Source organism: Sapajus apella, unplaced genomic scaffold, assembly GCF_009761245.1.
Source record: "Sapajus apella isolate SASKATOON/1434 unplaced genomic scaffold, GSC_monkey_1.0 scaffold11, whole genome shotgun sequence".
NCBI classification, from domain to species: domain Eukaryota; kingdom Metazoa; phylum Chordata; class Mammalia; order Primates; family Cebidae; genus Sapajus; species Sapajus apella.
In genome coordinates, this window is record NW_022436951.1 from 4,280,094 (window position 1) to 4,301,483 (window position 21,390).

Sequence of the window (21,390 nt, forward strand, 5' to 3'; positions counted from 1 at the left end):
TATCTGACCATAGATTCCCCTCTTTTTTTTTTCAAAAACATTTGACCTACTTTATGAAATGTCCTATATTGAAGATTATATTTCTGTTTAAAATGTTGGCTGCTCCTCCCTGTGGTATCCTTTTTCTGTAGAAATATTTTCTGTAGAAATATTATCCTTCTCTACTTCACTGACTCCAGGTGTGGTCATGTGACCTGTTTTGGCCAATGTAATATGGCTGTGGGTAAGGTGTGTTGCTTCTATCAGACACTCAAAGAGCCAAGTAACATAGTTCATCTATTCTTTTTACCCTTTGCTACAAGACAAGCCATTTCCTAAAGTTTGTTCTGACATCTTAGAGTTCTGGAGAGTCCTAGGATGGAAATGTAAATGCATAAAAAATAAGCCTTTGAAATTGTAAGCCATTAATATTTTGCATCATTTGTTACCACAGCAAACTGAGCCTGAGCTTACTAATTCCTTCTACTTCTAAGTATTTCTAAATGATTTGAACCTTTACCATTTTTCACAGGTATACTCATTCTGTATTGATTGTCTAAATGATGAAATGCTCTTAGGACATTTATTATTCTTTAGGTTAGGATAGTACACTTGAAGGTGAACTAAAAAAAGAAATATATATATATATACTGCATATATGAGAAACATGTCTTAACAAAATGGTGTCTAGGCTGGGCAAGGTGGCTCACGCCTGTAATCCTAGCATTTTGGGGGGCTGAGGCAGGCGGATCACCAGAGGTCAGGAGTTCAAGACCAGCCTGTCCAAAATGGTGAAACCCTGTCTCTACTAAAAATACACACACACACACAAATTAGCTGGGTGTGGTGGTGGTCACCTGTAATTCCATATACTTGGGAAGGTGAGGCATGAGAATCACTTGAACCTGGGAGGTGGAGGTTGCAGTGAGCCAAAATTGCACCACTGCACTACAGCCTGGATGACAGAGCAAGAATGAAAGAAAGAAAGAGAGAGAGAGAGAGAGAGGAAGGAAGGAAGGAAGGAAAGAAGGAAGGAAGGAAGGAGGGAAAAAAAGAAGAAACAATGTCTAGTAGTTACCTGAAATTTTATCAAAAATGAATATTTTCAGGCTTAATTCTCAGAGATTCTGATTTAAAGGGGCCTTGGAGTGGGTCCTAGGAATCCGAATTTTAAACCAGATATTACCAATGCAGGTGGTCTGTTAACCACACATTGGAAAAATGCTGCTCTAAAGCCACCATTTGATTAACAGTCATAAGATAAAATGCATTTAAATAAGTGTCATTTCAATTTAAGAAGGCACCATGGAGGGCCCTCCTTTGAATTCCTGGAGGCATATATGAAATCAGTTTTATTACATTTGAGTTTATATTCATTATATTTTAGTGCAAAATATTTTATGCACAAACGATAACTTTCATGCTTAAATGCCTATCTTGTTCAAAAAGCCTGATTCTAAATGACCCTTAGCTCTTTCAAAAAAAGAAAAGCTAAAACCAATCTGCTTTAAAAAGATTAAGTTCTGATACCAATGAAGATCAAGGGCTATTTCAGTCACAAGTGACAGAAACTTAATTCAAACTGTGATAAGTAGAAATCCTGACAGCTGGGTAGGGAATAACCAAGAAGGTAAGAAGTAGGTGGGTAGGCAGAGCGAGCGGTGTCAGTCAGCTGAAATCAGGGTTCCACTTACAACTGGATCTCTTATAACCTTCCATATCTGTTTATGTCATCAGTGTCAGTTCAAATTATTGATTCCACTGACAGCTTGACAAATTATTTCCAATTTTATCTCAGACAAAGGCACTATAGTTCAATCAGTGGTTTGGCTTATGTAAGCACTTTCGGATTGTGTCCATAGATCTATTTCTACTTAAACATTTAGTTTTCAGAGTGTTGCTTGATTAATTTTCACAACTTTGTGCTTTGGATGTGTCTGAATATTGCCCTGGATCCCTCCCTGCAACGGGCATGAAGAAAACCTGAGGTAGAAGTAGTACGTACTTGGTTATCTGAGCCTTTCTTATCACAGGCAACTAACTACTATGCCCAGGTGATTCCCTGCTGATACTATTGTGATACCTGCCACAGAAACTGTCTAGTGTCACGTTAACATACTAAAAATGACAACCAACCAGGCCTCCAAGTCTTCTTTCACGCTTGGCATTTGTAGTTGTTTGCTTATTGGATGGTGTCGTGTTTCTATGACTCCGTGTGCTGGCTCACATGATAGTCAAGTGGAAGCAAGAAAATGCCAGCAAGACTGTCCTGGAGAGCTAGGCCTATGACGCACAGGACGACCCTCTTCAACCAGAAAGTACCTGGCTCCGGATGTCAAGAGTGCCAAGGTTGGGCAAGGTCGTGCCTGTTTTAGATGATCATAGGAACTCTGGCAATTGCCTGTGAGAAATTGAAAGGCCTGATCAGGTTTTAAGCAAAAAGAAGAATAATCCAAGTTACATTTTTAAACAGGATTGTTCTGGATGTTATGTTGACCATAGATGGCAGTGGAGCAAGGAGGAAGCAGAGAGAACTGTTAGCAGATTATTGCAATAACAGGCAAGAGATTATGGTGACTTAGGCCAGCAGGGTGGTTTTTGATGTTCACAACTTTAAATCTGGTTTTTTTATCTGTACTATAGAGATGAGGAAACAGAGGCTCAGGGAGGAACATAACCAGGTCACATGGCTAATTAAACCACGGCGTTAGTATGTGGGCCCAGGAGAATGATTTCAAAGCCACGCTCTTTCAACAGCGTTATGATACCCTTCCCCCATCACCTTCCTCTGTATCTCTTTCTCAAACAAAATGCAAAACCAGTGACACAGGAATAAATCCTAGAAAGACTAATCTTCACAAGGTTCCTTTCCAGAGCTACCATTCCAAGTATCTGAGCTAAACTGACTTGAGCCTAGGTCACCTCAGTTACCCAAATCTGTCTCTTTAAATTTCTCCTAAGGACAGGATTGGTCCCAGAGCTCAGAAGCGGTGTGGGGTGGGGTGATCTTGGTCCTACAGAGGATGGAGAAGAGATACAAGGGGTGGGAAACCAGTCTAGCACGTTTTCTGGATCAGCAGACTGTGTAATGTATGTTTGTTAATTTGTGCCCCAAACCACAGCTGCCCATGGACTGAGCCCAGCCATGAGTGGATTTCTGACAGTCCATGGCAGGCAGGCTTGTGTTCTTCACATTTGTCACAATTTAGACTTTAAACAATTCAGAGTGGTCTCTTTTCATGCATGGGAAGCTCTCTCTGGATAAATCATGGGTAACCAGCACATCAGACAGTGGCATCAGATTGCAAACTTGTCTCTGTAAGTTGAAGTAGTCAGAAACAAACAGATACAAGTTGTTCTGTGAAACCATTTAAAGTATAATATACATAAATATAAGTGCACGTGTCATAAATGTATATATTGATGAATTTTTATAACCTAAACGTCAAGAAATAGAACATTATCAGTACCCTGGGGCCCCCACCATCTCCTTCCAATCACTACTCTTCCAAGAGTAGCCGCTATTCCTGACTTTTAATACTGTAAAGTAGTTTTGCCAGCTTTGGAACTTTTTCTAAGTGGAACCACATAGAATGTTCTTGACTTATGTCCTCCAACATCATGTTTGTGAGATTCATCTGTGAATTGTGTAAAGTTTAGACCATTTATTCTCTCTGTTATATAATACGACATATGAATACAAAACAGTTGATCTGTTCTGGTTGGATGGGCATGTGGATAGTTTCTAGTTTGGAGTTATGAATAGTGTGCTGTGACAATTTCAGTGCATGCCTTTTGGTGAAAACATGCACAAGTTCCTGTTGGGTATATATCTAGGGTGGAATTGCAGGATTGCAGGGGGAAAAAGATGCCTTGATAGGATGAAATATAACATGTTCTAGCTACAGCAGTAACACAATGGGTATAGATATTACAGGGAAGGTTGGGATAGGTTCAAGAATGAAAGCAAAGGTCCGAGCTTAGGAAAAGACTGTGACTGCCAGATGCAAAGTAGAGTACGAGAATTATGGAAGCTAAGGAAAATGATGGTGTACGTAGATAGGTAGGTAATCTGCAGAAACCAAGTGGCAGCAGTGTTAAGTAGTAAAGGGCTGCTTTACTACTTAACTACTTTGCTACTTTGGGCTGAAAGACCTCAGTTTAATCTTGCTCTGAGTTTGACTGTGTGACTGGGGTGTGTCACTTGACAGCTCAAAGCCTCGACTTTCCCTTATAGAAAATTGTTGAGAAGAGTAAATTCATTCATTTAACAATTATTGGTTGACTACCTACCCATGTGCTGAGGACTGGGGATTCAGCAGTAAACACAAAAGTGTCCTTGTCCGCCTTGATTTTACTGGGAAGGAATACCCATGGTAAACAATGGCCATTTAATGACAATCATGAAAATTGCAATGACGGAATCTAACCAGTCCAGGGGGTCTGGGAGGAGTCTCTGAGACCAAGTAGCCATGAACCAGGCCAAGAATTGGGGTGAGAAATTTCAGGCAGATGAAACAGCATGAGGGAAGTCTGAGGAGGGAAGGAGCTCGGCATGTGTTAGGAAAGGAGACAGTGAGTGTGGCTGACATGAGCAAGCAGAGGGGAGAGCAAGGGAAAGACCAGATGCAGTGGCAGGCCAGGCCTTTAAATGGCGGGCTTACCTTAATTGCTTTTGTTTCGTTTCATTTTTTGAGATAGAGTCTCACTCTGTTGCCCAGGCCGGAATGCAGTGGTGCCATCTCAGCTCACTGCAACCTCCACCTCCCAGGTTCAAGCGATTCTCCTGCCTCAGCCTCCCAAGTAGCTTGGGACTATAGGCATATGCCACCATGCTCGACTGATTTTTGTATTTTTAGCAGAGATGGGTTTTCACCATGTTGACCAGGCTGGTCTCAAGTAATCAGACAGCTTCAGCCTTAAGTGATCTGTCCCCCTTAGCCTCCCAAAGTGCACCCTGCCCCTTGATTGTTTTTTAAGCATTTTAAGCTGAAGGCAAAAAGAAGGTTGGGAAATGGGGTGGGAGTGGTGACAAAATCATCGAAGTGCAAATATACATTCTGATTTATGAATTTGCATTTCAGTATTCATCCATTCATTCATTTATATTTATGAGATGAGGGATTACCAAGTGAATCTGATCATGTCTGAAATTATTTGTGTCAATAACTACTGAAAGGAATGAATGCATAAATAGTAACTTACGAGGACACTACACTGGCAAAAGAAATTTCATTTAAAATTATTTAATTCCATTTGCTCTTAAGTTAGTTCTTTCAGTAGATTTTCATTCTAGGAACAGTAGCTAATATTTGTAGAATGCTTACTATGCATCAATGTCTGTTCTAAGTAATATGGCAATACATAACAGGTGTTTTCTCATTCACCCCTCACCACAACAACCCAGGCAGGTAGGGTTCATTATTATCCCCTTTTTTACTGATCACGGGGAAGTAGACATTGACAGGCACACTGACCCACTGGCCTGAGTTCACCCAGTTCAAAAGCAAACAGTCAAAGTTTGCACTCAGGCAGTCTGATTCCAGCTCAAAAGCTCTTAATGGCGACTCTTTGTAGCTTTCAGAAGGAAGTCACAGACAAGCTACAAAAACATCTGGTTGGTTTGATTGTTCCATTTCTCATTTTAAATGAGTAAATTGGCATTGTGCATTACACATTAATCTCTTGTGAGCTGATTAATGTGACTTGATTCTCTATAGTTTTGCTACCTTCTAGTGAACTAATAAGGCTGAATTTCCAAACCTGCAATCTAGCTGTGGATTAATGGTTAGAACACAGGAAAATGACATTTACAAAGATGGAGAAAGTTCCAGTGGTCACATCTTGCAGCTTACATTGACCATGCACATATTTGAACTGTTTCTTAGTGTGTAGGGAAGGAGAATGACTGGTTAGGAGATGATCATAGCAGTTTGAGTGAGAGATGGTATGATGACCTGGATCACTGTGATGGCAGTTAAAAGGGAGATGAAATGACAGATTCTAAGTAAAAGGCTGTATGAAGTGCTTGGCATGTAGTAGGCACGCTATTAAGAGGTACCTATTGTTAACAACCATGGCAAATTCATCTCAATCCAGCAGGTTAAATTTCACGGATTGGAAACTACTGCCTGAAGCATGGCATTGGAAAGGATTCTGACCCCTCTTCAGGCCTGCATACAAGGAGCACTAGGATAGACTGGAGGTGTCTGTCATAGGCTCTGGATAAACAGGTGGTAGCACTGGGTGTGGTGGTGCACACCTGTAATCCCAGCACTTTGGGAGGCTGAGGCGGGCAGATCACCTGAGATTGGGAGTTTAAGACCAGCTTGACCAACATGGTGAAACCCTGTCTCTACTAAAAATACAAAAATTAGTTGGGGGTGGTGGCACACATCTGTAATCCCAGCTACTCAGGAGGCTGAGGCAGGAGAATCGTTTGAACTCAGGGGGTGGAGGTTGCAGTGAGTCTAGATCGTGCCATTGCACTCCAGCCCGGGCAACAAGAGTGAAACTTCATCTCAAAAACAAAGAAACAATAAAAACAAAACAAAACAGATGATAGCACACATGTTGAGGAGTGCTTTATAAGGATTTTCAAGTTGATATAGTTTGGATTTGTGTCCCCACCCAAATCTCATGTTGAATTATAATCCCCGATGTTGGAGGTGGGGCCTGGTAGATGTGATTGGATCATAGGGGTAGATTCCTTATGAATGATTTAACATCCTCCCCTTGGTGCTGTTCTCATAATAGTGAGTTCTTGCAATATCTGGTTGTTTAAAAGTGTGTAGCACCTTCCTTCACTCTATCTTGTTCTTGCTTCTGCCATGGAAGATGCCTGCTCCTTCTATGTGTTCTGCATCATTGGAAGCTTCCCGAGGTCACCCCAAAAGCAAAAGCTGCTATGCTTCCCGTATAGCCGGCAGAATCGTGAGCCAATTAAACCTCTTTTCTTTACAAATTACCCTGTCTCAGGTATTTCTTTACAGTAATGTGAGAACAGACTAATGTACAAATAAAGACCAGATTCTTATACAGATGATTTTGAATCACTTTTCTCCATAATAATATTCAAAGATAAAGTGGGCTTAAGCTGTAGTTAAAAACAATATTTTTATTAGAAGAAAAGCAATATCTAATGGATGGTGAACTATTGAAACTTACAAAATTGACCTTGGGTTTGAAAATATTCATGGGCAATGCCCTTCCTGCCAACAAAAGTTTCCACAGGCAAGTAAATTTGACTTAGGTCAATTTTTTCAGCCCCTCTTAGAGATTCATGATACATATTAGCATTCTAAAGGTTCAGAAAAGGAAGCACACTAAAAGACACATTTTTAAGTTTGTTTACCCAGAAGTTTCCAAATTCATTGACCGTAGGATATTTTTTTCACTTTACACTTAACATCCCATAGAAACATAATACCTGCATTAATATTGCATTAAGATAACAAGACATTGTGTTACAAAATTTGTAATGTCATCTTTTTTGTTCTGGCTTTTGTACAACTCAATCAGTAGGAGCAAAGGAGAAGGGAAGGAAGCTAGTGCTTTTTTTTTTATTTTTTGAGCTGGAGTGCAGTGGTGCAATCTTGGCTCACTGCAACCTCCACTTCCCAGGTTCAAGTGATTCTCCTGCCCCAGCCTCTCGAGTAGCTGGGACTACAGGCACCCGCCACCACCACAGGCTAATTGTTTTTTTATTTTTAGTAGAGACAGGGTTTTACCATGTTGGCCAGGCTGGTCTTGAACTCCTGACCTCAAGTGATCCTCCCACCTCAGCCTCCCAAAGTGCTGGGATTACAGGCCAGCCACTGTGCCTGGCTGACTAGTGCATATTATTTGTTTTTAGAGAACGATTCACACTTAATGATAACTGGTTATATATAATGGCATTATATATAATGGCACCTTGGCTCTGAATCTGATCACTGACGTTGTGGCCAACAGTATTTAATCTTTGGCCGATGAAGATGGAGTCGCAACCTACACCCACATTCTGAAGTTGCTTCAATTTGGACTGCTTAGGAGACACACAGATTCTACAGATGTGAGCCAGTCACAGAACACTAGGGCTTATTCATGTTCAAAGTTTCCAATTTTTAGTTCAGTGCTTTGTACATAAAAGAGACTCACAAATGGCTTTTGAGTAATGAATGAATACACAAATGAATGAATAATTATGGTAACTATTTTTGCTCATGAGAAAAGGTAATTAATTATAAGACCAGCAGGTATTGTGCCAAATCTAGGATAAATTTTAAATAACACAATAAGCCTTAAAATTAAACAAGTTTTTTTGTTGTTGTTGTTCTGTGGAGATTTAGCAAGTTAGATTAACTTTTGTCTGAGTTATACATGTTGAAAAAACGACGTCTTTGGACAAAAATTGGGTAATGTTAAGTAACTTCGTTTTTTAATTAGGCAAGTCACTTAACCTCTTTGTTTTCTTGTCTCCTGAAATAGGTGACCTCTAAGTTCTAAAGTGTCCATAAATCTATTCACTTATAAATATGATGCTTTGTAATTTTTTTTCTTGCAACATCGGAAAAGAGCATAGTGTTCATTCTAAAACCCAGTCTAAGCCCAGATGGAAAGAGCCGCAGGAAAGCACAAAATTCCAAAAGCAAGAAAATCCTCACTCATTAAAGGTATGCTCATAAAAGGAAAACAAGGACTCTATTATATTTTCCTATAGAATAACTGTGTGAAGACCCCTTCACAGAATGTCGGCAAGAACAGCACTCCCTTCTGGGACAGTCTTGATGAACATGGGCTACTTTGGGAACTGGTGACATGGGCAGATCCCCCAATAATCTTTAGGTACCATTATGAGCCCATACTAAACATGTACTTATTAAGTAGCAGCCACTGTTCTAAATGCTCTACTTAGAAAAATTTATTTAATCCTGACCACAGCCCTAAGAACTGGGTGGTATTATTACCTTCATTTTTACAGATGGACAAGTTGAGGTATAGCATGCTTAATTATCTCAGTGTTATGGATCTATTAAATGGTGGAGAATCAAGACAGCGTGGGTCCAGAATCTCTGCTTGTAACCCCTCTGCCACTCAGGATTGCCACTCAGGATATCATCTAGCCATTGATAAAGGCTGAAACAGGCTAAGTCAACTGACACTTATCGGGAGTCTACCATGTTAAATGTTGCAAGGAACTGAGGGGGATAAAATGATGAGGACCTCATAACTGCACTTACCCAGCTAATAAGTAAGCAACACACTGTAGGCAAAATGAAATGAGTACTAGAATAAAAGTTCTTGGGAAAGAGGAGGTAGAATTTGATCTTGAAGAATAGGATTTTAATACACAGAATGGGAAGACAGCATTTCAGTTCAAGCAACAGTGTGATTTTAGGGTGTGCCAATTGGCTTGTCTGCTCAGATTGTAAGACACACAGTAGGGCAGCGGTCCCCAACTTTTTTGGCACCGGGGACCAGTTTCCATGGGTGAAAATTTCTCCACGGACTGGAGTTGTTTGGGTGATGGTTTCAGGATGAAACTGTTCCACCTCAGATCAGATCATCCGGCATTAGATTCTCATAAGAAGCACGCAATCTAGATCCCTCACATATGCAGTTCACGGTAGGGTCCACACTCCTATGATAATCTAATGCTGCTGCTGATCTGATAGGAGGTGGAGCTCAGGTGGTAATGCTTGCTCACCTGCTTCTCACCTCCTGCTGTGCAGCCTGGTTCCCAACAGGACCCAGGCTGGCAACCCCGCAATAGGGGATGGCATCTGTGTCTTGAAGGGTCTGAATGCTGTGCTGAGTCTAAATGTCATTGTGTAGGCAATAAGGACTAATTTGACTTTTACTTTGGAGTATAACTTGAGATAGAATGCTGGGCTATAATCTAAGCAGGAAGAATGAGAAATTAAATCAAGGCAGTTTCAGTGACAAGTGTAAAAATGGATGATGTGGTACCAGGATGTTGCGATATGGTGCCCAGACATCCCCTTCCATAATAATGACCATATTATCCAAGTCACTGGGAATGCTGCAGAAAGAGGGCCCTCAGCCAAGGTCATGCCCTCGTCCTGGGATGGTGGCATCAATGACTGATCATCACTGGAGTGTATAGAGGCCTCTACATCTCACCACAGCTCAAGACAGCTCTGAAGGGCCATCTCAGCCTCAGAACTCACCACACTGCAGTGGAACTTCTTCCTCTGCCCAATTGTGCCTCCTTTCCTTCTCTTTGACAAGCTGCTGTCTCAAGAGCCCTCCCAATAAACCTCCTCCACCCTAATATCTGTCCTAGAGTCTGCATCCTGGGAAACTCAACCTGCTTCTGATGCCTGTAAGATGCATTATAAAAGCAAAACCCCCAGTTGGGCATCTATGCAGGAATGTAGCAAAGGAATGAGAAGAAAAAGTCAAAGACGATGCCCAACCATTGTAGCTAGGAGGGTGGTCTTAGCCAGCATGGTCACTACCCTGACTGACTATACTCAGCCCCTCAGTGTGGTATCTCTCCCCCATAATCTACTCCTCACATATGGGGCAGAGGGATTCCAGTTCCAAATCTTGCCATCATGTACAGAAGAAATTCAAGAGTCCTTATCCTGCCTATAACGTCCCACCTAATTAGCTCCCCCAGATACCTCTCCCCACGCCCTGCCACCCAGCTTCTGGACTCCAGCCGCACTGGCCTCTTTTCAGTTCTGGAACATGCCAACCATGTGCCTGCTGGTCCCCCAGAAACTCCCATAGGTCCTTGTCTCATTTCATTTAGCCTTCTATGCTCAAAAATTCCTTCTCAAGAAGGCCTCCTCCAACTACCCCGTTTAGCATAGAAACCCCTGTCACTCTCTACCGCTTTAAACCCACTTAATTGTTTTTCCAAAGCGCTTATTTCAAGTTGCCATTGGCACACTATTTCCCGATGTGTTTATGTATGGTCTCTTTCTCTCTCTCGAATGAGGGCTCCATGAAGGCAAGAACTTAATCTTTTTCATTGTTATATCCCTGGTCAGGTACGTAATTTGTGCATGAGTTAATGAAAATGAGCACAGCAGGAGTGTGTTTTCAAAAGAAAACCTGAGTTCAATTTGAATAGGTTGAGTCTGAGCAGCCTTTATAACAAAGCAGTCAGATCAGATGTTTAGAAGACGGTTACTCACAGTACTCAGTCTCCATGAGGTGTAGGGAGAGAATGAACTAAAACAGCAGTTCCCAAGTTGCTCTGGGAAATATTAAGGAGTAACCCATAAGAGATGAATAGCAGTATGAGAATCCAGTCATGGGGGACTAAATGTGGTGGTTTGCACCTGTAATCCCAACACTTCGGGAGGCTGAGGTGGGAGGATCCTTTGAGTCCAGGAGTTTGAGACAAGCCTGGGAAACATAATGAGACCCTGTCTCTATGAAAAATAAAAGTAGCCAGGCATGGTGGTGTGTCTGTAGTCCTAGCTACTTGGTAGGCTAAGGTGGGAGGGTCACTGAGGTCGAGGTCTGCAGTGAGCTGTGATGGTGCCACTGCATTCCAGTTTAGGCAGTAATCTCAAAAAAAAAAAAAAACAAAACAAAAAAATCCAATCATGGGATCTCAAAGCAGAAGAGACCAGCATGGGAAAAGGGGATGGGTTGATCCTACAGAGACAATTCTGCACTCAAACCATGCCCACAAGAAACAGCAAGTCTCTCTCAATGAGCAATACAATCTGAAACAGGAATGTAGGAGATAAAGAGTTAGATGCAACCCAACAGAGACAAAGGACAGGAGCCTTTGGACTAAGGAGGGACAGAATTCAGAGCATTTCTTTCGGGTTGAGAAGAGCCTTTGACAGCACCCAGTCAAAACCCAACTTTGTCAAAGCCTCACTCACAGTGGCACTGAGGTGTAGGTGAGATCCTAGTGAAGCTCCCAAAACTAGAAGTGGTTCCTGAAACAGGAGAAGCTTCAGTGGCCAGCATTAAAGTGGAACGTAGCATCCAGGAATGAGGAGCGTGGGATTTGGAGCCAGACTGCCATGGTTTCAATCACGCTGTTGTCAATAACTGTGTGGCCTTTGGCAAGCTATTGAACCTCTTTGCCTGATTTGTAAATGAAGATGAAAACCCTCCGTGTAACTTGCAGGGTTGTAGGGAGGATGGGCTGGGTTGGTACACAGTACTTGGCATGCTAAGTGCTCACTCAATGTGCAATATTTTCTAGTGATTATAAATTCTGAGCTCCACTTTTAGCCAACATCTTCTAAGTCATTATAAATTATGATGACTTTGGAATTAAACAGACTGGTGCATTCACATCTTTGTTATTTTACTCCTTTGAGCTTTGGCCTCTTCACCTGTAAAGTGAGACTAATACCTACATATATAAAACACAAAGAAAGTGCCTAGCATGGGGACTCTTTATATTAACAACCAATTAATATTAATCTCTCAACCTGACAGTCACCTCTACAATTATATTTCTCTCTTTCAGAGATGAAAAAAAAATCCAGCAATGTTAGACTAAGTGGTGTAGTCCAGGACAAGACCACTTGGGTGGATAGAATGGAATTCTATGTGAGCTCATGTTTGAGTCGGATAGTTCATTGATTAAGGTAGTGGCAAAGTTTCTGTCAGCCCTTTGTCTAAGATCTTGGGATTAAAAAAAATAGTCAGAAACACAAGATTTCTTGGGCATGTCACAGAAAAGAAATTCCAAGCTGCAGACTTTCCCTTTGAGAGTGGCATTCTTGGTTACCTTAAATTCCAGTAGGAATGCCATCCACAGAAATGTCCCTGTTCACCAGAGCTACCATAGTGATGGCCACTTTTGTTTTCCTGATATGAGACCCAGGCAGTGTTCCAGATTAGGTACCACAAGGAAACACTGGAGACATTACTGTTATATAATTATTTAACTGACTAGTTATTTTTCAGCTACCCAGTGTTTCAGAGTCCTTGAATTATGCCTGTTGGCAAACGTGTAACCATTGAAAATTCTTCACAGTCAGAAACTGGAAAGAAAAACTCACCCCTGTAGTTTTAGATTTTTTGGTTTTGTACAATAATATTGAAGGCTGTGCATTAAGTACATTATTTAGAAATATATATTCAAGGGTTTAAGGAATTTTGATTCAACTTTGAACCACTCCATGACCCCTGGCTGGACCTCAGTGCAATCCCTTATTTTTCTGGCTTCTTTCTCCATCTGCACAAGATGCCTCTGGCAATGCACTGAGTGCAGTAGCCACAGGAATATATTCAATAATAGGCTTAATATCACCGCTCAGAAGGGAGTTAATTGCTCTTTTGTGGGATCCATTAGCTTAACTGAGAATATTAGCCCAGTATTCTAAATGTATGATGAGCCATAAGAAAGAAGCTAGCAGCAATTTAGATGTTTTCCTTTGCCTCTAAATGAGTTGGGACAGCAGATAAAGAATAAGGTGAAAGAAAGAGAAGCAGGAACAGAGGAGAGTGCTCTGGAAGTCAACAGAGGAGGAAAGAGGTAAAGGGATGGAGGCCCACGGGCTGAGAAGTGAGGTCTAGGTGAAGACGAGGCGGAAAAGAAAAGATGGGAGAGGCAAGAAGAGAAACAGGAAGATTCCTGAGGGAGAGGAACAGCAAGAATGTGAAACGAAGATTCCAATCAGGCAAAAGTTCATTGGGACCAACCCTATGGAGAGGAGCAGAGCAGAGGGGATGGGCAGGGTTAACCACTCTGGAAAGAGATGGTTTGCTAGGGTTGTGTCCCGCCCTCCTGTCCCTGGTTCTCTTCACATTTGCGGTACTCCCACGATCCCCAACACTAGGCTTTTGGCTTAGGCAGTTGGCTTTAACAGCTTTGCCATTTAGTCTCCCAAGAGTATAAAAAGTCTCCAAGACCCAGGGAGTTAAGCAAATGATAGTGTGTTGTGGGAAAGTGTTCTTACTTCATGTTCTTCAAATTAAACAATGAAGTGAAGTCATAGAGAACACGAAGTGATGGTAAACAGTACAATGGAACCAAAGGGAAAATGACTGCTTTATGGGTATCTCAGTGATACCAATTGACTCCTCATAATTCTCTAAGCTTTGCCCTGTAAGAACAATTGAAGGCTAGAACTGTCCCATCATCACTCCTACTCCCAAAGCAGGCTCCTGTACTGGCTTTGATAGATTTGGGAGTGGTAGTAGAAATCATAATAATGTTAACATTCACAGCAAATATTTATTGCTTACTCTGTGTCAGGCACATGTGCATGTATCCTTCCAAAAGGGATCTGAGGTGGTCTTCAATAAGACAGCTTCTCAGAGGGGACGAATAAATAGATATATACACCATGGCTGAGGAAAACTACAGTAAATTTCATATAGCAATAAGTGTGTAGATACTTTTAATAGTCCCTTTTTATAGAGAAGGAAACTGGGAAAACCAAGATTTAATATTACATCATTGGCTTGACTTCAAAGGCTAGGAAAAAAAAAATGCTGTAGGAGTCTCATTACTTACTTTGAACAATAGCAATTTTGAAGTTAATTACCAGAAAAAAATTAGCTCTGTCTGCCACCAAAAAGATGGCCAAAATTGTTGTTGCATATCGTCCCTCTTAACTTAGCTAGGTGACTATCGCTCATCTAAGTATCCTTGAGACAAATTCCTCCCAGAGACTGAATCAGGAAAGACTTTCTCCTGCTGAAACTGTGGGACTCCCTCCACTTGACAATGAGCTGTGCAAACCTTCACTTCCCCTATTTCACTGCTATGAGGACGCTTGGGTTAAGTTTTATGCTCAAATACTATTGCTTGCGGCAGCCAGAATTTCAACTTTCCTTTCTTTCTTTCTTTTTTTTAAATATTTGTCTTTCATTGTAAATAAACCACCTTAAGTCTCTTTGGAAGAAGGCACAGTATAAATAAACAAAAGGCAAAATGCAATCCTGTTGGGGCCAAGCTAGAGATATAATTTATCAAATTACTTGACATAGCACTCTGAAATCATTGTAACTAAAAGAGAATATTCTAAACAGAATTTTGAGCAGATACTATTTTTCATGGTCTTTGTGACATTTTTCACGTCTCTCAGCTAGCATTCCAAACCACTTTGGGTAAAGAACATAAAATCTAGAGAAAATTAGCTGATTACTCTCATATGTCTTCATGTTACAAAGATATAATTAAAGTTTTGAATCTTGTCCAACACTGTGCTCTAAGATAAACCAATTTAAGTCTACATTTATCAGTCAGGCTTAAAACGAAAAATAGTTTCACTCATTTCAGTTACTCACTGGTTAATAAACTATGCTTAATTTGTAGATTTTTTTTTTTTTTTGCTTCCAAAATTTATTCCAGGAACATAGCCATATCTTGTCCTGCTGACTGATAAACACTTTATATATTAGATCACAAATAAAGAGAAGCCTGTTTAAGGGTCAAGATGTAGGTAATTTAATAACAAAACCCATCAACTCAAGGTTGCTGCTTTTGTGAGTAATTGATCCTTTCAGAAAACAAAGGCTTTCATTTCTAGAACTTTCATTACAGGTGTGATTATGATTTTTGTTTCATTTAAACATTATCATACACAGACACATTTCAAATGCAATAGCATTTTAAAAAAAAGCAAAGAAATTATCAAAACAAAAACAGAAAGAAGAGCCAGTAGCTGGGAAAAAGATCACAAATTTTTAGCACAAAATAATTAACTAAGAAGTCAGTTCTGCTTATTAAGGAAGTACTTACAAGCTCAACGTTTTGCTACTTCAGTCCCATTCACTTTTAGCTTGTGACAAAACCTACACTTCTAATTTTGTGACTTACTCTATTTCATTATTTTATTTATTCAACAAACATTTATGGAGATGAGGCTCTTTGTATTATGCAGTATAAGCATCAAACGAAACATATTCTTACTTCATGAAATTGCAAAATGTAATTATATAAATTAGTATTTACAACATAGACTGGTCTATGACAAAGTAAGTAAAAATAGTGTCAATCCGTGAGACTTGAAACTGAACTGAAATTCCTTCAAGAGTCCATACGGATTAATTCATATTTTTATACAATAGATAAGAAAAATTTATTCTTGACAGCACAGGCAGCAGTCAGGTGCCCCAAGCTGGGTTATGGTCTGGTCAAATATTGCTAACATGTTTTTAAAACTCTTGCTTTGTTACAGAAATGTAAACTCTGTTTTTTCTCATGAAACAATGCTTATACCATAGCTCTTCAAATTATACCTCAGTATGGTATAAGGAATGTGGTGTTCCTTGGAAGCTGCAGCAAATTCCTAAATTTTTTACCTGTAAAATGTGTATACATAGAAGGCAGATCTTCTGTGACGCTCACACAGCAATAGCTTTCGGGCATTTCTCTAGGCCTCCATCCCAGGCCTTGGCAGGAGGCTTGGCAATACATTCACCTGGTCATGTGTTTTCGTACAATTTGCAAAAGTAATATATTGTAGTCACGATTAGCTGAAACTGAGGTCTGTTTCTACTTGGACTTCACCTCTGTCATTTTCCCTTCTATTGGGTGGTGTTGGGGCTGCCTGGACATGCTGTGTGATATGGTCAGGCTTTGTGTCCCTATCCAAACCTCATCTTGAATTGTAATCCCCACGTGTCAGGGAGAAAAGTGACTGGATTATGGGGACGGTTTTCCCATGTTGTTCTCGTGATAGTAAGTGAATTCTCATGAGATCTGATGGTTTTGTGTTTGGCAAGTTCCTCCTTTGCTCACACTTCTCTTGCCTGCTTCCTTGTGAAGAAGGTACTTGCTTCTCCTTCCACCATGATTGTAAGTTTCCTAAGGTCACCCCAGCCATGTGGAACTGTGAATCATTAAACCTCTCTCCTTTATAAATTACCCAGTCTCAGGCAGTTCTTTATAGCAGTGTGAGAATGGACTAATACACAGTATTTGCCTTTTCTTTAAGAGGATCACCCAAGTTGCATAAACTGCAGGCCCCACAAAACTTGCATCACCCCCTAAGTGTGAGAATAGTACCTATTTCACAGGTGTGCTGTAAGGATTAAAAGAGGTAACAGACACATGATGTGTATCAGGTGGATGCTAGCCACTATTACGACTCCAAATCTCCATCTATCTATTATTAAAAAGACCACAGAAATGAGCATTTTATATAACATGCTTAAAAATAATTATTCTCATGGAAAGGGATTTTTCAACCCCAGGCAACAAGGCCACATCATGTTTTTCTTGGGCCCTAGGCCTTTTTGCCTTCATTGAGCCCTTTACTCTATTAAAAAAATAAAAATTACATTTTAAGATTGTATTAGTACAAAAACCAATATATTTATGTATATTAAAATTCTTACACCTAAAATTTTTTTCCTTCTGATTTGAAAAGAAATTAAAATATTTTTTGTGGGCCTCTAAAAATATTGTGGATCTTAGGCACTGTGCCTAATGGAAAAGACAGTGACAGGATTGTGCAATATGAAAGATGATAAATTTCCTAAACCATCAAGGACTCAAGAATAAGGGTAAACATCTTAAATGGGGTTGGTTTCAAGTACGTATAACAGAAAAATGTTATCCAAACAAGGTCTTAGGGATAACAGGAAGTGTTTAGTTTTAGGGTTCAAAATACATACATGAATGCAGCTGGCCTTTAGGACACTAGTAGCCACTATTTCTAGCTGTGAAATACATATATTTGTTTTGGAAGTCTACTTTTCAATAAATGTACTTTCAGGTGTTTTGTTGTCCATTTAATTACGTAATCAGTTATTTTAGAAAACGAGCTTCGTTTTGCCAATTTACAAATTGCTTTGGAATTGTATCCAAAGGTTTTTAAAAAAGATGTTGGCCTTGGTGATGGTGCATCACATAAATAACAGATGAAACAAACAAGCCGGTTTCCTACTCAAGGTGTGTCTGCAGAGTCCTGACTGCGTGCCAGGGGCTCTATCTGGCACATTTCTGAACTTTGCAAAATTAATTGTGCTGAAGAGAACACCATCAAACGCGTCCGGCATACAGCGTAAACATCTTCAGACCGTGATTCTGCGCCATCAAACGCTCTCCAGCTAATTTCATTTGGTGATTACGCTGGAAGAAAACCGAGGCCAAGTGAAACTGCGGAAATGGGAACAATGTACTGAGGAAAAATCTCACCCCATTAAGGGATCCGTTTCTACTCCGCACAAATAAGCCCACCCCGCCTCGGAGGCAAGACTAGATGGCTCCAGGATATTCTAGGCGCGTCCGCGGGCCCTCTCCGGCAGGGGAGCCCCGCATCCGGCAGGAGGACCGTGACGCGAGCTGCGGCGCCTCGGCCCTGGGGGCGGTTTAGGTGATTCGTAAAGTCTCAACCATGGTCCCCCTCCCCACGCCCCAGATGCTAGTTTTCTTGTATGCAGTGGTTACAGAGGCGGCGAAAACACGGCCCCGCGCTCTCCTCTCCTCAAGGCAGTGTTTGCAGCGGCAGCGTTCAGGGAGCCTCAGACCTCCCCGCAGGGCCGTCGCGCACTCGGCCTTTCCCGAGGATTTCCCGGGGCTCGGCCGCCTGCCTTTCCCCCGCGCTTCCGCGACCTTCCGAGAGCGGCCTCGCCGCCGGAGACTCGGAGGAAGCCCCACCTTCAGCGCCCGGGGCCCGTCGCGCGGCCCCGTTCCTCCGACTCCCAGGGACGGCCCCGCTGACGCGCCCGCACGCGCGGCCGGGCATCTGCGGGGGCGCGCGCACTGGGGCGGGGCCGGAGGCGAGGGCGGGGCCGGGGCCGGGGTCGGGGCGGGGCCGGGCCCGCGGCGCCCCAAGCCGAGCGGCGTGCAGGCACCGCCCCCGCGCGCCGCAGTCCCGGCTGAAGCGACTCTGCCGTGGCGGTGGCCGTTACCGTTGCCACTGGGCGGCTCTGGCGGCGGCGGCGGCTCGCAGGGTTCGCAGAGCGCAGCGGGCCGCCCTTCGCCCGTGGCCGCCTCGAGCAGCCTCGCGCCGGCACTGGGGAGGCGAGACGGCGGCGGCGGCGGAGGCGGAGGCGGCGGCGGGTTGTGCCCGGCCCCCTCCTTGGCGGCTCCTGCCCCCGGGCGGCTGCGGGCTCTGGGCAGCCCCGGGGCGGCGGCCAAGGCTGCAGAGCCGGCGGCAGGGGATGGCAAGATAGCGGCGCCGAAGCGGCCGGTGAGTGCGGGGGGCGGGTGGGCGCGGCACGGGGCAGGGGAGCCGCAGAGCCCGGAGCGGGGTCCCCAGGGGCGGCCCAGGCGGGGTGGGGCAGCGCTCCCGGCACTGCGAAGCGTCCTAGGGGAGTGACCCCGGAAAGCGCCGCTCTGGGTAGCGCGATTCTCCGCACGCCCTTGGATCATCCTCGTGTCCCCGGGGGGCGCGGACTCTAGCGCCCAGAACTTCTGCCCCACGCAGGGCAGTGAGTTCTGAGGCCAGAGGTTACCTGGGGACTGGGAGAGAACTTGAAACATTTTTTCTTTGGAGAGGCGACCTGCCAGGTGATTTCGTGCGCCTGAGCTTCAGCTCCTCTTTAAACCCATTCCTTGTCCTTTCTGTATCCGTAGTGCCTTTGACTTACCTGTATTTTTATGTGCTTATTTCCGAAGGTGTGCTGGTTAAACCCAAAGTTAAAGTGTTGGAGGTCAAAATTAGGCTTTGTGAAAGATGCCATTTCTGTTATGTTGTGTAAAAGCACGAGCTGGATTCAGGAGTTCTGAGCGACACTAAACTGCACGTCACGTGTTCTGAATTTACATGATTAATCTGAATTAGCATGATTTTGCTCCCCACATTCCGCTATCAAAAATATATGAGGTCTTTCATTTGCAGTTGAGTATCTTTGTGTTCCTTTTGAACCTGTTTAATGCAGTCAGATATTGATATAACCTGTACTGTCATTGAATGACATTTATATGGAAATCAGTTATTTGCATTTCTTTTTATGTGTCTTTAAAAGATACATTTTTTTAACAGAAAAGTTTCAGTTTAAAGTTTGCCTTCTGATTCGTGTTCAGTTTCAGATTAGTTTTTAATTTTAAAAAGTATTTGCTTGTAGTAAAATTAATGTGATATAGTAGTGTCGTTTAGGCAGGGGTTCAGAAATAGTACAGAAATTAAATTTAAAGCAAACCTTTCCTTTTAACAAGTGAAAAACCAAGGAGTTTTTTCAGCATGAATGCTGCTAGCCCTTCCCCTTACGTGATTATTTTGCCACAGATCTGAAATTGCATTTCGCTATTACCAGAGGGTTTCTTGTCTAAGTCTGGCAGAGAAAAGGAAGCCTAAGTATAATGTGTTTTTAAAAACATGAGACAGTCCTTTTACTTGTTTCTTACATTAACTTTCTGTATTATAGTCGGGGGCAACTGTTCATTTGGAAACTTCATTAGAGAGTAGTTACAAGCCCAATTTAAATATATAATGTGTTCTTAAGGTGATCTGAGCACCTATTTCCTCTCCAAGAGTTGAATTGAGACTTCTTTGCTTTGTAATAGGTGAGATCACTAGCAAGCCTCTAATTACTGTAGTGGATACGTATCTTCTGGTAATGAGAATCAGGGACTCTGCTGTTGTAGGAGCAAAACTTTTGTGATTTTTGAAAAATTTGCTTCTGAATGGTCATCTTTGACAAATATGTTGGTAGTTGCATACATTATTCTTATGTTAAAATTTATTGTACTAATTTGTGCAGCGGGTAATCTGTTCACACTGGAGAAGATTCAGTAGATGTAAAAAGATACAGAGTAGAAAGTATACCTTTCTTCCACCACGTTCCACAGCACCCAGTTCCCCTCTCCAGGAACCAAGATTACTGGCCCATTGTGTATATCTTTCCAGACATAGCCTGTGCTCTTGTAAACATTTTGTATGTGTTCTTTTTGTTTGTTTTTGCAAAGATGACGACCCACTATATACTCTGCACCAGCTTCCCCCACCTCCTCTTCCCTCCCCAGAGCACTAAATCGTGGAAGTCTCCATTGGTATCTAAGAGAGCTGCCTCATTCTCTGACAGCTGCTGAGTACTCCATTAGGGATGGACCATAATTTATTTAACCTCTTTATTGTGATATATGTAGGTTGTTTCTAATAATTTGCTATGAAATTGTAAAGCATTAGTTTTTGAGGTTTTTAAGTGGATTTGGTTATTCCCAAAGGCCTAAAGGCAGTAGTCATTTGTTTCTTTATGTTACCTACCAGGAAATAAATGTGCCTTCTCCCCAGCATACACTGTTTGCTTCTATATAACTTCACAGTAATCCATAAGAGTTTTTGGCATCTTTGCTGTGAAGTGGGAGCCATGATGGTCAGTAACTAAAGTCATTCCCTGGGTAACCACTTGTCTCTTTGTTTCAACAAAAGAAAGGAAGGAATAGATACAAATTTTAAAGAATAATTTATCAGAAAAATTCTTAAGTGTTTAAATATTTTTGAATATGGGGAAGTGGCTTGTGCCTTTGATTAAATTGAAGATGAGGGCAGTTTTGTTTCATAAAATTTGGTTGTCATT

At 42.0% G+C, this 21,390-nt stretch overlaps 1 protein-coding gene across 3 annotated transcripts in view; it reads left to right on the forward strand.

Moving 5' to 3' along the window:
• Positions 1 to 21,390, forward strand: part of LIFR (LIF receptor subunit alpha) — a 115,414-nt gene that overhangs the window by 16,231 nt on the left and 77,793 nt on the right. For 2 of the 3 annotated variants that reach the window (XM_032278914.1, XM_032278916.1), the window contains exon 1: positions 18,740 to 19,061. The exons of the other annotated variant lie outside the window; for it this stretch is intronic. The gene's annotated coding sequence lies outside the window, so the exon portion shown is untranslated. Of the gene's footprint in view, positions 1 to 18,739; positions 19,062 to 21,390 lie in introns of those variants that run through there. 3 annotated transcript variants of the gene reach the window in all.